The sequence below is a fragment of the Periplaneta americana genome, chromosome 2 (assembly GCF_040183065.1).
Source record: "Periplaneta americana isolate PAMFEO1 chromosome 2, P.americana_PAMFEO1_priV1, whole genome shotgun sequence".
In the NCBI taxonomy this organism is placed as follows: Eukaryota; Metazoa; Arthropoda; class Insecta; order Blattodea; family Blattidae; genus Periplaneta; species Periplaneta americana.
In genome coordinates, this window is record NC_091118.1 from 10,797,435 (window position 1) to 10,810,619 (window position 13,185).

Below are 13,185 nucleotides of genomic sequence, written 5' to 3' on the forward strand. Positions count from 1 at the left end.
ATTTCGTTGCTATGGTAATTGTATCACGCATATAAACAATAATGTGATTCAGAATACAGACAGAAATAATTTTTACAAAGGTTTTGTCTTTACTGACTTCGTATTGGCTTCGTCCAGCGCAATTACGAATAGAATTGACAATATCCCAATGCATTGAAAAGATTTCGAACGTTACACGGATTAAGAAATGGACCCGCTCTGTAAAATCATTTCGTAAGCCGGTGCAGTTACAGCTATTTCTTATTTAACAACACGGTAGTCATATTTAATTTTTTCTTATTTTTCTTGTTATAATAAACGCCCATTTCTTTACGAACAAATTGGTGTTTTTTAGTTCAGCAGAATAAAAAATTTGCCATAGTTATAGCCATTTGAAGCTGAGAAATTACTTTAGAAAAAAATTATATATATAGACCCATATATAATATAATGATGGCTAAGAAGTAATACATCATATCTATAAATAATTTTCAGATGAATTAAAAAATGTTTTAAAAATTAATTTTTCTCAAATTAGACAAATTTTTTACATACCGTATTATGTTCCTGATTTTCAAGATCTACTCAAAAACAAGATGTGGAAGAGGTGGAAAAATTCAAATATCTCGGAACAACAGTAACAAACATAAATGACACTCGGGAGGAAATTAAACGCAGAATAAATATTGGAAATGCCTGTTATTATTCGGTTGAGAAGCTTTTGTCATTCAGTCTGCTGTCAAAAAATCTGAAAATTAGAATTTATAAAACAGTTATATTACCGGTTGTTCTGTATGGTTGTGAAACTTGGACTCTCACTTTGAGAGAGGAACAGAGATTAATGGTGTTTGGGAATAAGGTTCTTAGGAAAATATTTGGGGCTAAGCGGGATGAAGTTACAGGAGAATGGAGAAAGTTACACAACACAGAACTGCACGCGTTGTATTCTTCACCTGACATAATTAGGAACATTAAATCCAGACGTTTGAGATAGGCAGGGCCTGTAGCACGTATGGGCGAATCCAGAAATGCATATAGAGTGTTAGTTGGGAGGCCAGAGGGAAAAAGACCTTTGGGGAGGCCGAGACGTAGATGGGAGGCTAATATTAAAATGGATTGAGGGAGGTGGGATATGATGATAGAGAATGGATTAATCTTGCTCAGGATAGGGACCAATGGCGGGCTTATGTGAGGGCGGCAATGAACCTCTGGGTTCCTTAAAAGCCAGTAAGTAAGTAAGTAAGTAATTACATGATTTCGAAGTATCTATATTAAAAAACACTAACATTTAAATTCAAATTAAAAATAGACGAAATATGTAGAATACACTATTCAAATTACTCGTACTACCAGCTTTTCTACTGATATAATTTTAATTGTCTTATGATTTGATGATATTTAATTTTAATTCATTTTATTCTTAGTTTACTGTTTTATTGTCAAATTAACCAGATAACCTTCATTTTGACTTCTTACTAATATTAAATTCGTACTAAATACGATACTCAAGTTAGTTTTATTTTTAAGTATACTATAATATCGTCTCCCTAGCTTGGAAGTAATATATTAAATTATTGTATGATCAATTTTCCCTCCCGAACACGAGTTTTAGTGGTACGGGGATTAGATTTATATTAAATAAAACATATTGTTATCTAAAAGTTGTTTCTTTAATATTAATCTTATTATATTATGACAGGTTTTCCCTCAACCCATTGAGAGCAAATGCTGCTTAAATTTCGGCGCTGAACCCAACTCATTTCGCTAGCATTATCGCCTTCATCTCATTCACACGCTAGATAACTATAGCAGTTGATAAAGCGTAGTAAAATAACTGAATTAAAAAAGACAAATTATATCTGTGGCTTACACTTTATATTACTGTGTAGCCTGTATGTCGCTTCTTTTCCTTTTACTCCAATACATGAAGAGCAGTCGTGGCGAAAAGGCCATGGTGCGCCGAGCCACTATGTAAGCTGCAACGTGCATAGCACCTATGGAGGGAGGCGGACACCCGAAGGGGAAGTTAATGTTTAGGACGTGTAACGAAGAAAGAAATGAACAGGAAAACATAGGACACATTATCACAACCTAAAATTAACTGTCTTCAGAATGTCTCTGCGACAAAGTTTCAAAATCAGGAATTATGTCACTTACTGCCAATCGTAGTTGATCACGAAGGTATTTGTCTGTCAGTCGTGATCTAAATTTGATTTTTACTATCTTCATTGTTGAAAAAAAATTTTCACAAACGTAAGTTGTAGCGAACATGGCTTCAACAGAGCAAGCGAAAGAACGAAGCTTCAAATATTTATTTTTTCCCAAAGATTTGAAAAGTTCAATATCTGTCAAGTCCTTACATCTAGCTTTCATTTAACGTCACGTTGTAAATCTGTGAGTTTAAATTGAAAATCTAACCGCATTATTCGTACATCTGCTGTAAAAGAATCGACGTACAGAGATGATAATGATAATGATAATAATAATAATAATAATAATAATAATAATAATAATAATAACACTTAACCTTTTAATGTTTCATCAGTAACATGTAGTAACTTATAATGCCGTTTTATGTTATACAACCGTTTTCCTAGTAATATTTGTGAACATATCATACATTTAGCCTAATATTTTCATCATATTGTAAGCAAAAGAATGCATCCTCCCATCCTACTTGAAACTTTCGTTTTTTATAGAGGTACATGGTTTCGAGAGAGACATTGCGACGATACGCCACTCGCAGGTCCGAAACAAATACAAATAGAACGGAGTTTGACTCCAGTGAGTGAGAGGGTGGGGGTTGTAGGTAGGAAGCGAGAGAAAAGCACTGCGAGCCACAATGTGCTCGTGAGTCGCATTTTCGCCGCGGCTGATGTAGAGGAAGGTTGCCTATATCGTACCACTTTTCAGTCTTTCTTTATTTATTTCGAAATGGGAAGGAATTTTAATTGCATATATTGTCAAACATTCGGACAGTACCATGGGACACAATTTTTTTTTTCAGAATTTTTAAATATTTATCAAATGTTTTTAAAAGGCATTATTCAAAACTCTGCGAACGGTACTATTTATGCGCCCAGTTTCCTAAATCGTACCTAGAGGCTGCTTAAATCGTACCCATCTGTAAAATATACACACAATTTCCAAAATAAGAACTACAACAGAGGCAAGCTACCTGGCGCCTGTTACAATAAGTTCAGAAAGAATATGTTGAAACAATTCCTCTTCTATTTCCCGTGGAAAAGCTGTATTCCTCCCTTTGACGGATCCATTTGCAGGACGTTCCAGACCATCAAATATCCCTTGAAAGTCTGTTTTGGAATTTCGTACTTACGGCAACATTCATTCAATCCCACTGCTCGGGATCGTAATTCATCCAGTGCCTTAAGTAAATCACTTGGTTCCCATTTTCCGTATTCTCATTTGCCCATTATCCAGAGCTGCCAAGGGTCCCCATGGTAACTGAGTGAGATCACTGGTCAGGAAGAGTGAGATTCAAGGAAAATGAATAGGACAACAAATTTCTTTTATTTATCCATTTATTTCATAATTAATTAATAGTAAACCACAATTTTTTACAATACAAATTATTTTTATGTAATATTAATCATTTTTGTAGAAACCAACACAGCACAAAATAAGTTAATATATTCCAATGTTTCACTTAATTGTAAACGATACAAATCTCACTCTTTATTGAATGTGTTCTATTAAACTGATGCGTTGCTTTCTTAGCATTAGCCACCACTTTCTGAGGTGGTTCGAATGTGTGGCATAGGTCAGAGATGGCCACTTTCATGGTCAAGACAGATGATAACATACAATCCACGTTCAATGAAAGTCTAAAAGCTGTTTAATTTTTCCTTAACATAGAAAAACCACGTTCTTCGTCAGCATTAGAATGTGGAATTATCAAAACCAATTTTGTAACCTTAGATAGCTTCTTGTACCTTACTTTTCTATTTGCTAGCTTCATCTGAGATAAATATACCCAAATTACATCCGACTTACCTGCACCTCATCTTTGACTTGAGCACTTTCCCGTACATCTTCAGGAATAATGTTTTGTTTTAAAATGTTGTAATCCACAAAGGCGTGAGATTTCATCTCGCGTGGTTGTAAGCGTGAGATCAGCCTCAAATTCGTGTCTCACGCACAATGCTTGAGACTTGACAGGTCTGAATTATTTATTCTGAAATTTAAAAATATTATGCACATAAAGTTGTTTACGTTGCCAAAATCGTACTGGTACGATATGAGCAACCTTTAAAGGTACGATTTAGGAAACCAGCACTCCAAAGAAACTATTCAGATTATAACCTAAACAAAACTGTTACAGTGACTGTTTTTACCGTTGAAATAATGCAAACAATCTTATATGGTAGGTGTGATAAAAGACATTCATTAAATTAACTCAATGTTTCAATAAAAGCTTACGAAAGTGTAACAAAATCTTATATGAGAAATCTGAACATACTATTAATTACGATTTAATACAGCTGTAGTCTTGGGTGAAAGGCGGGAAACTGAACGAGCATCAGTTTCTATTTGTATTTCATGAAAAATTCTCCAGGTGGTTCCTGCATGCAATACTTTCCTTAACATTAATAGTGGTACGATTTAGTCTACTTTCCCCTACATTTACAAATGCATGTTCTGATATTATGATAATAAATTATTATTATTATTATTACAAAATAATTTTCTAAATAGTATTGGTCTGAATAACTGTTTGTAGACCTAAGAAAAATGTTATTTCTCTACACCTGAGAAAGGATGATACATTGTATTCAATCCAACATAATATTTACGTTTGTCCTTCAAGCGACGATTTCTTTTTTCCCCTCGATGACCCTATATTACGCATTACAACAGCATATTTGACTGATAGGTACAGTGTGTGTATGGGGACAGGGAACAACTTTGTCAGTTGCTTTGCAAACACTGTTCTATTGTATGTGCAATCCCACAAATACGGCACAAAAGATTCTTTATTTATTATTAATAATTCTTTATTTATACTGGCAGAGTTAAGGCCATAGGGCCTTCTCTTACACTCTACCAGGTCACAAAGTATACAAGCAGTTAAAATTTAACAAAAAGTTAAAGAACAGAATACTAACATATTACAAAAAAAATAATAATAGCATAATAAAATCGACACTAAACAACATGAAAATAATACCATAATATAAAAAAGAAAGTAAAATACATTGCAATATAGTGAAAGCAACTCATTTAGTAGAAATGGTTAATATGGGAAACGTAAGGTAGAACATAACAAAATGGAATGTAATAAAATAATAATAAAAAAGAACAGAAATACGAATATTAAATAAAATTCACAATAAAATGTTATGATAATAAATTCATCGGCTGATAAAGAGAACAAAGGAAGGAAAAGAAATATATAGCCTATATTTTTACAAAACTATCGCAGAGAAAAGGGCTTATAACTGAAATGAATCTGAATTGAAAAAGTGCAATTTTAATTTATTTTTGAAACTAGACAATGTCCGACAGTCTCTGACATGTTGTGGTAGAGAGGTAGGCAAAAAAAAAAAAAAATTAGGCTAGAAAAATTGCAACAGATTTCCCCGATTTTATTGGTGATTATTAGTAAACGTGCGGGGATGCTACACTGAAAATGGCGTGTGTCTGAGCCCCTTCGTTCTTCTTGTGTAGAGAAAAATCTGTTTTGGAAAGTCAAAATGACCATTTTTTGAACATTTGCCGGCCTCTACCGTCCATATGCCTGGGGGCAGAGGGTTGTCCTTTACACTACAGATAGAGTTTGAGGAGCTCTATTCGCCGCACTTATCAGATTTGTTCTCACTTCATATACGGCGGAGTTATGGCGACAAGAATGTTGGCGCAATAGCGGTTTAAATAAAGCCTTGGTAGTTTTTTTCTCGAAAATCAGCTTGTGTTCGGGATTCCCATTTTGATGCTATCGTGTCCGAAGTAAGTCAAGGGGGAATACAACATTGCATCCCGTTCCTCGATATCGCCATTATTTCCGGAGATTAGAGACTGAAACGTTTTAGGAAGGCAAAAAGAAGTGCAACGTATTTGTTCGATTGCTCAATATAACCAAATGGATTTACCTCCGTATACGCCAAAATACTAGTCGTTTCTGTTTCTTCTGAAATAACGAAAAGTTGTCTTTCATTATTATCCTTCGTATGATATTTCTGTCCGACTCTATGAAAATATTATTCCGCTGGTGATGACAGAGTGCCTTCAGCATACAAAACACAAGCTGCGCGTTCATTTCTTCTACGTTCACCAAATATTAATAACAGATCGACTTGTTGAGAATAATAATAATAATAATAATAATAATAATAATAATAATAATAATAATAATAATAATAATAATAATAATAATACCGTTCCATTTTCACCACTGAGTATAGTAGCTAAATAATTGCATAACAATATTTGTCTACAGACATGTAGGCTAAACAATTTTTTTTGTTTGTTTCCAAAAACAATCTTCCACAGCAGCGAGTATTGCAGATTGTTGAATAAACAAAAAACTATCAGTTCAAATCTGGACATGTTATACATCTATGGATTCATAATTCAGAGAGATTTGTATGAATGTGAGTGTGATTGTGAGTGTGCCGGGTTAATATTAATTAACCAACGATCACAAATATAAAAATACATCAGGACTGTCGCTGGGCAGTAACCTGAACACACGTTTAAGAGTCACATTGTTGACAAGTAACTCCATCTGTTAGCACAACCATAAAACATCTAATAGATGCTATAGAGTTACCAACAACGAAAAAAAAAAATAGAGGGTAGCAAAATTATCTACTAATAGACTATACAGATTGTTCCATTTGAAATATGAAAGGTAGGATAATTTCCGGTTAAACCAGAAATCGTATTTTAATAACACTTGCAAACGTTTATGTATTTTATATCACTTAAACACTCATCTAAGTGTCAGTAAATGGTCTGTAAAATATATTTGGGTCTACCAGAATCCAAATTTATGAATGTTAATATCTGTGATTGAGAAGTTCTCGACAATGTTCAAGATAGTTTAACTTGCCCTCCGTCAACAATTATACGGCAATACCTACCCCTGGAAGGAAACTGCATGAGGGCAGATATTACTACAGTATTGCATATAGGTCTTCGATATCCATCCATTACACCAAGGGTTCGTCTCAACTCACAATGGTTTAGGCTGGAAGACCTAGAAGATTTCTGGAACTCCAAAATCGTGACTATGGAAATATTTCTCCCAATAAATGCAGAAATAGCGTCATTTGTAAGGGATGCAGTATATTTTCTGCACCCCTGTGTCGCAATATAGCGTCCACTACGATTGGTACTATAGGGAGCAGGGTGTGGAAATTGTTCCTCCCCTGATTTTTAAGATAAAAAGATTATTAATTGTGTATAGATAAAGAAAACGTTGGAGAAATAGTGATTGTTACTTATTATAACACGTCTGGCTGATATGTACCTTGTTGTTTCGCTCACAACACACTGCGCATGTGCAGTAAACAAGAGCCCCAATATATATGTTACTTGTGGGCAGTCGTGTGAAATTGTTGCCTACATACAGGTGGACTCCTATCAAAACTCGCTCCAAATTTTAATTCCGTATCTGTACATCTATTACCAGGCAGTACATCTCACTTGACGATATGTGTCAGAGGAAGAACAATTGTTTGTATGCATCTGAAGTCTGACTAGTGTAATATGTAGCTAGTCAGCGATTTATACAATGGAGGGGGAAAGGAACTGGCCACTCTAACCTATTATCTCTTGGCTCAGTTGCCTCATGAGTGATGCCTTATTGGTGTCACTTCGGAGGTTCAAACCTGTCTTCGGATTGTTAAGTAAACTTACATGCCTATTGTAAATAATTAATTAATAATTTATTACTTAATCAAATGCTCAGAACATTGGATTTTCTCCGTCATTTGGAAAAATCATATTAAAGAAATTACCCCAAACTAAATTCAGCTTGTTTTGCTATTAGATCTATGCAAAAGATAGTAAATATCAATACCTTAAAAACAATATACTTTGCATACTTCCACTCGGTAATGAGTTTTGGAATATTCTGGGGAAATTCCACAGATAGTAACAATATATTTCTATTACAAAAAAGAGTAATTAGAATAATAGTAGGTGCCAAATCTAGGGAATCGTGTAGGATTATTTAAAAAAAAACTACAAATAATGCCCATGGCTTGTCAGTATATCTTTTCATTAATAGCCTTCCTCGTATGTAATCGTGAAAACTTTGTAACTAATTCAACAGTTCATGGCATAAATACACGTCAAAAAAATGACTTTCATATTCCATCGGCAAGTCTATCGTGCTATCAAAAAGGAGTGCGCTATATGGCAGTAAAAATGTTTAATAGCCTCCCTATCGATATAAAAAATGAAACTCAAAACATAAGATTATTTAGGGCCAAATTAAAGAAGTACCTAATTTCTCACGCCTTCTATTCTGTAAGTGAATTCATGACATTCAATAACACTTCATGAAATTGATACTAAAACTTTATGTTGTACTAGTAGACTATATTGTAAATCTCTTCTGTATATATTTCATCTAGACTGTGACTATAAATTAAGACTTTATAATAGTATTAAGTTTTTTGACTTGTTCCATATTCTAGCTGTGAAGCAATGTATGAATACCATGGAATGTTAATAAATACAATACAATACTAACATTCTTGTAAACGTCTGTGATGTCATTAACACATTTCTCTGAAATGTTTATGGCTTTGCAGTTAAGTATGTGCTGCAAGTTCTTCTTCTCTGTATAGAACACATTTTGGTGATGTATATGAATTCCAATCTGAAGAGATGTGCTATCAACAGAGGTGTGATTTTTTGGTGATTATTTTACCTTAATTTCGGTGATAAGATGGTTTAATTTCGGTGCATATTTTAAAAAAAAGCAAGCAATTTCGAACATATTTCGCAACCTAAAAAGCTTAAAAAATAATACATTTTTAAAAATATTATTATTGAAACAAAGTAACAGAAAATTCTTTCCATCATTAATTAAATTCATAATTCAATTTCATTCCACTCTGAGGGGTGGTAGCACTGTCTTCTCGATCTCACTAAGACTGTTGTGGGAAAGACGTGGCTAACGAGAAAGACGACGACGTCACATTCTTTATCCTAACATGGCCAACATTGAACACATTTATATATAAATGCACGTTTAACATGAGTTTAATATAGCAATTCCTTTGCTTTTTAGAACTTTGAACGTGTATTTATATTAGGCGATTGTCAAGATGGCCATGACTAGACCACGAAAACCACGTGACTTCGAGTCGTGCCGAAGCCCATATTTCAGGGGGAAATAACGAATCAGGTTTTATGAAATTTGATACTAAATAATCAGCAAAGGCTGTGATACTTTCATTAACAGATTGGTTGCTAACTAAATCTTCCAACAAATGCATCTCCGACTTCATTTGGAGGAAGAAATGAAAGACCGAATACCCAGTGTTGTCAGTATTGTTATGTTTGTACTCATGTCGTTAGAAAGACCCAAGAACTGACTTTTTCTCCACCAAGCCTCACTTCAACTTCACACAAATTTTCTCACACGCTACGTGTCATCACTAAGTCTAGGGATGTAGGGAAAACTTACCCTGCGCTCAACCGATGCATTTTTAATCGTTTCCTGCTCAATTGATGTACTCCCGTTGTCTTCTGATGTTAATGAAACAACAGCCTGAATTGCAGTTTATAAATTACAAAATATGGTTGCTCTGGTAAATGAATTTATTCTGTAAATTAATTGTTCTGTACCAGTATCAATAGCTTTTAATTCATCATCGTAGCACAGTCTAGTATATACAGTCACGAAGCTCAATACGTAGTAAATATGCATCCATAGATAGTTGCTAACCACTAGGATCGCTAATATCGCCTCATTGCAGACAATGTGAAATAGTACCAGCACAGTCTATTGTTCCTAGTACCCTCACAACTCAAGCTTCGTGACTGTATATACTAGACTGTGTGGTCCTAGTGTGAGGTAAAGACAAAAACGATCACAATAAACATCTGCTCCATCTGTACTATTTTGTTGCAGAGATCAAGCTGTGTAAATGTGTACTCACTCTCGTTTTGGATATAATGCAGCTATAGTTTCCAATTCTAATAATTCCATTATTTCTGTATTGATGTTATTTTTCTTTATATTTTCTAAAAGGTGAAGATTATTTCGCACATTCAAATGGAGATCATGATGTTAACAATTTTTTTTGGACTTAACGGAGTACTTTAATCTTTTTGTGAAATATTTACTTTTTGAATAAACCCAGACTGTTTTATTAGATTTTTATTGCATTGGTGACAGCTTCTGCAGTAAAAATATTATCAATGCATTTGATATCATGGTTTAATTTTTTTCTGGTATTATTACAGAGTTCAAACACACGTACACTGGCTCGCGAAACTTTTGTCCGATATACTGTAGAGTTTTCCTCGTTCTTAAGTTGGTATTTGTACTCACCCCAGTCGGCAGGTAGCCTCCTTGCAGGTAACCAACCTTACAACAGGAAGGTTGAAGACACGTAAGCTAGTTGATCCTAAACTGAAAGAGAATCCTAGTGTCATAGGTGAATAAATATGGCATATTGTAGATCTTCCTCTAGCCACAGTTCTTTGCGTTTATTTTCCTTTGGCTGTTGTCATGGTAACAACACTACGTTAATTACATTCATTAAAGCTGGCACTAACAATCGACAGATTAATATTCTAAAAAAAAAAAAGTGTAAAAAATTTTATTAAGACAAATTTTTATGGGTATCTCTATAATTTAAACATTAATTATCGATTGTATCCCGTGGGATACGCAGTTTAATGTATATTTCGCACACATTACTCTCATATAGTAACGGAACGAAAATTTGGATGTAACGAACTAAAAAATAAACAAAGCATATACAAAATAGTAAATGTCTGTTCTTCCAACACCAAACATGATATTGGCTTGTAAACAATAACACTGACTGCTGATTTATAACCAAGAGGACTTTGTTTAGAACATGCAAAACATTTTTTCATGTGTATATTTTTATAAATAATAGAACGGAGAGGAAATTAGTGAAAATGTTTAATTTCAAGTAAAATCAAATTATAGCACGCTACAGATAAACTTCATTATTTCGTTTCTTTGCACTCCAGCTGGGTTTATGACATTTATTTGAAAACTGAATTTTCACCAATTTAAGGGGTTAGGTACAGCTTAAAGCAGTAAAATTTTGGAAATATTGTTTTCCTCCATTACTGTATCTTGTACAATATTGAAAATTAGTATGTATAAAACACTGACTTCTGATATATGAAAACAATATTTTTACGATTTAAAAAAAATATTTACGTTTCCCCCCCCCCCCCCACTGTGCAGTGATGAAGCGTTTCCACATAACTCAAAAACTATCCAACATTCTGTGATGAAATTTTTTGTGTGCATTTATGCATGTCGTATCAACAATATTATCTACCTTTGATAGATTGTCTGAAAAAAATTAATTAATTTAAAGAATGGTCAAATATCAGTATTTTCTTCTAACACAAAATAAAAAATATATATATTATTTACACAGGAATGTAGTTGAAAGAGCATGATATTGTAAACCTGAGTTTCAGCAATAAAATAAAAGAGAGAAAATATGAAAAAGTTAACAAGTTTATGAGTTACGAGGGAAACGCTTCATCACTGCACAGTGAACTGCCACCATTTCGAATTTTGAAAAATATATTTTTTTTTATCGTAAAAATATTTTTTTCATATAGCAGAAGCCTGGAAATCCATCCCCAAACAGTGAAAGAAATACGTCCACTGCGTCCTGAATAGGCCCATGACTGGTGTTTGAGAAAATCTTTTCATCTGAAAAATATCAGATTTTCCCGCCGATATTCATAATATTCTTGGCAAAATGCGATGCTATCTATTCTATGATCATCCTTTAGTATATGAAGAGTTCGCAGGAAAAACGATGAATGTCACATTTCTGTTAAGGATTAGATAATGATCTAATTGAGTCTGTAACTGCAAGATGTAGGGCTGTTTCTTTAGAAAATAAAGGAAAGGATTACTGTATTCATAGTGATAATTCTCCTTTTTACAATTTTTCATAAGAACAACATTAAATTTCGTAGTGATCCATTGAATTAGATAATGACATCAACCTTAACAAAACTGTGACATTCATCGTTTTTCCCGCGAACTCTTCATATACTTAATAGCTGCCCTCCTTGTCTTTGTATTAGCTAGTGTCTTAATGCGACGAAGAACTGTCTCTCTCGATCCTGGGAAGTTAGCACGAGCATGCAGGATTTTAGCAGTGCTGAATGGTTGTCTAATGGCAGCGTCTTGTTCTGGAGTAGAAATGCATGGACGTCCGTCCCCTGGTTTTCTCGTTAAACGTCGTTCTTGATACTGTTTCCACCAACGGGATGCTGTTCTTCGGTGCACTCCGTAGCGTTCTCCAGCACTAGCAGCGCTCATTGCTCCTTCTTCAATAAGCGCCATCACCTTAGCTTTCGTATCCATTATTACAAACTGATGCTATATTGTGATCCAACATTGTATTTATATGTGCAGGAAAGATGAAAAATTATCCTGGATTGTTCTATAGTACTCAAGAGAAATAAACAACAAGTTTTAAATATTTCGGTGCAAAATTGACTCGATGTTTTTATTTCTGTAGGTTACATATACTGTTATTGCTCTAAAAGATTTTTGGTTCGATTAGCTCGGTATATACTTGGAACTCAGAGTTTGAATACCTCCCTCCCCAGGACATGTGGATTGGGGTATGTAGGTATATTGCCAACATAACGTCTCACAGAGTTCACTTCCACATTATTTCATAGGACAAAAGTTTTGCGAGCCAGTGTACAGTGACAGCGGATTTATGAAATGGGTTGGATTGAGTGAAACATCTTTATTCTTGGTACCTGTATGTAATTCTTAGGTTAGGTAAGGATTGATTTAAGGATTAAATAAATACCATAGGCAGGATGGGTGCAATCTATCCAGTCAAATAACAAAATTAATAAATATATTTCTTTACATTTCTTTGTACGAAATGGAAATATAAAAATTGGAAATTTATCCTTTGAAGAGGTGGAAAAATTCGAATACCTGGGAGCAACAGTAACAAATATAAATGACAC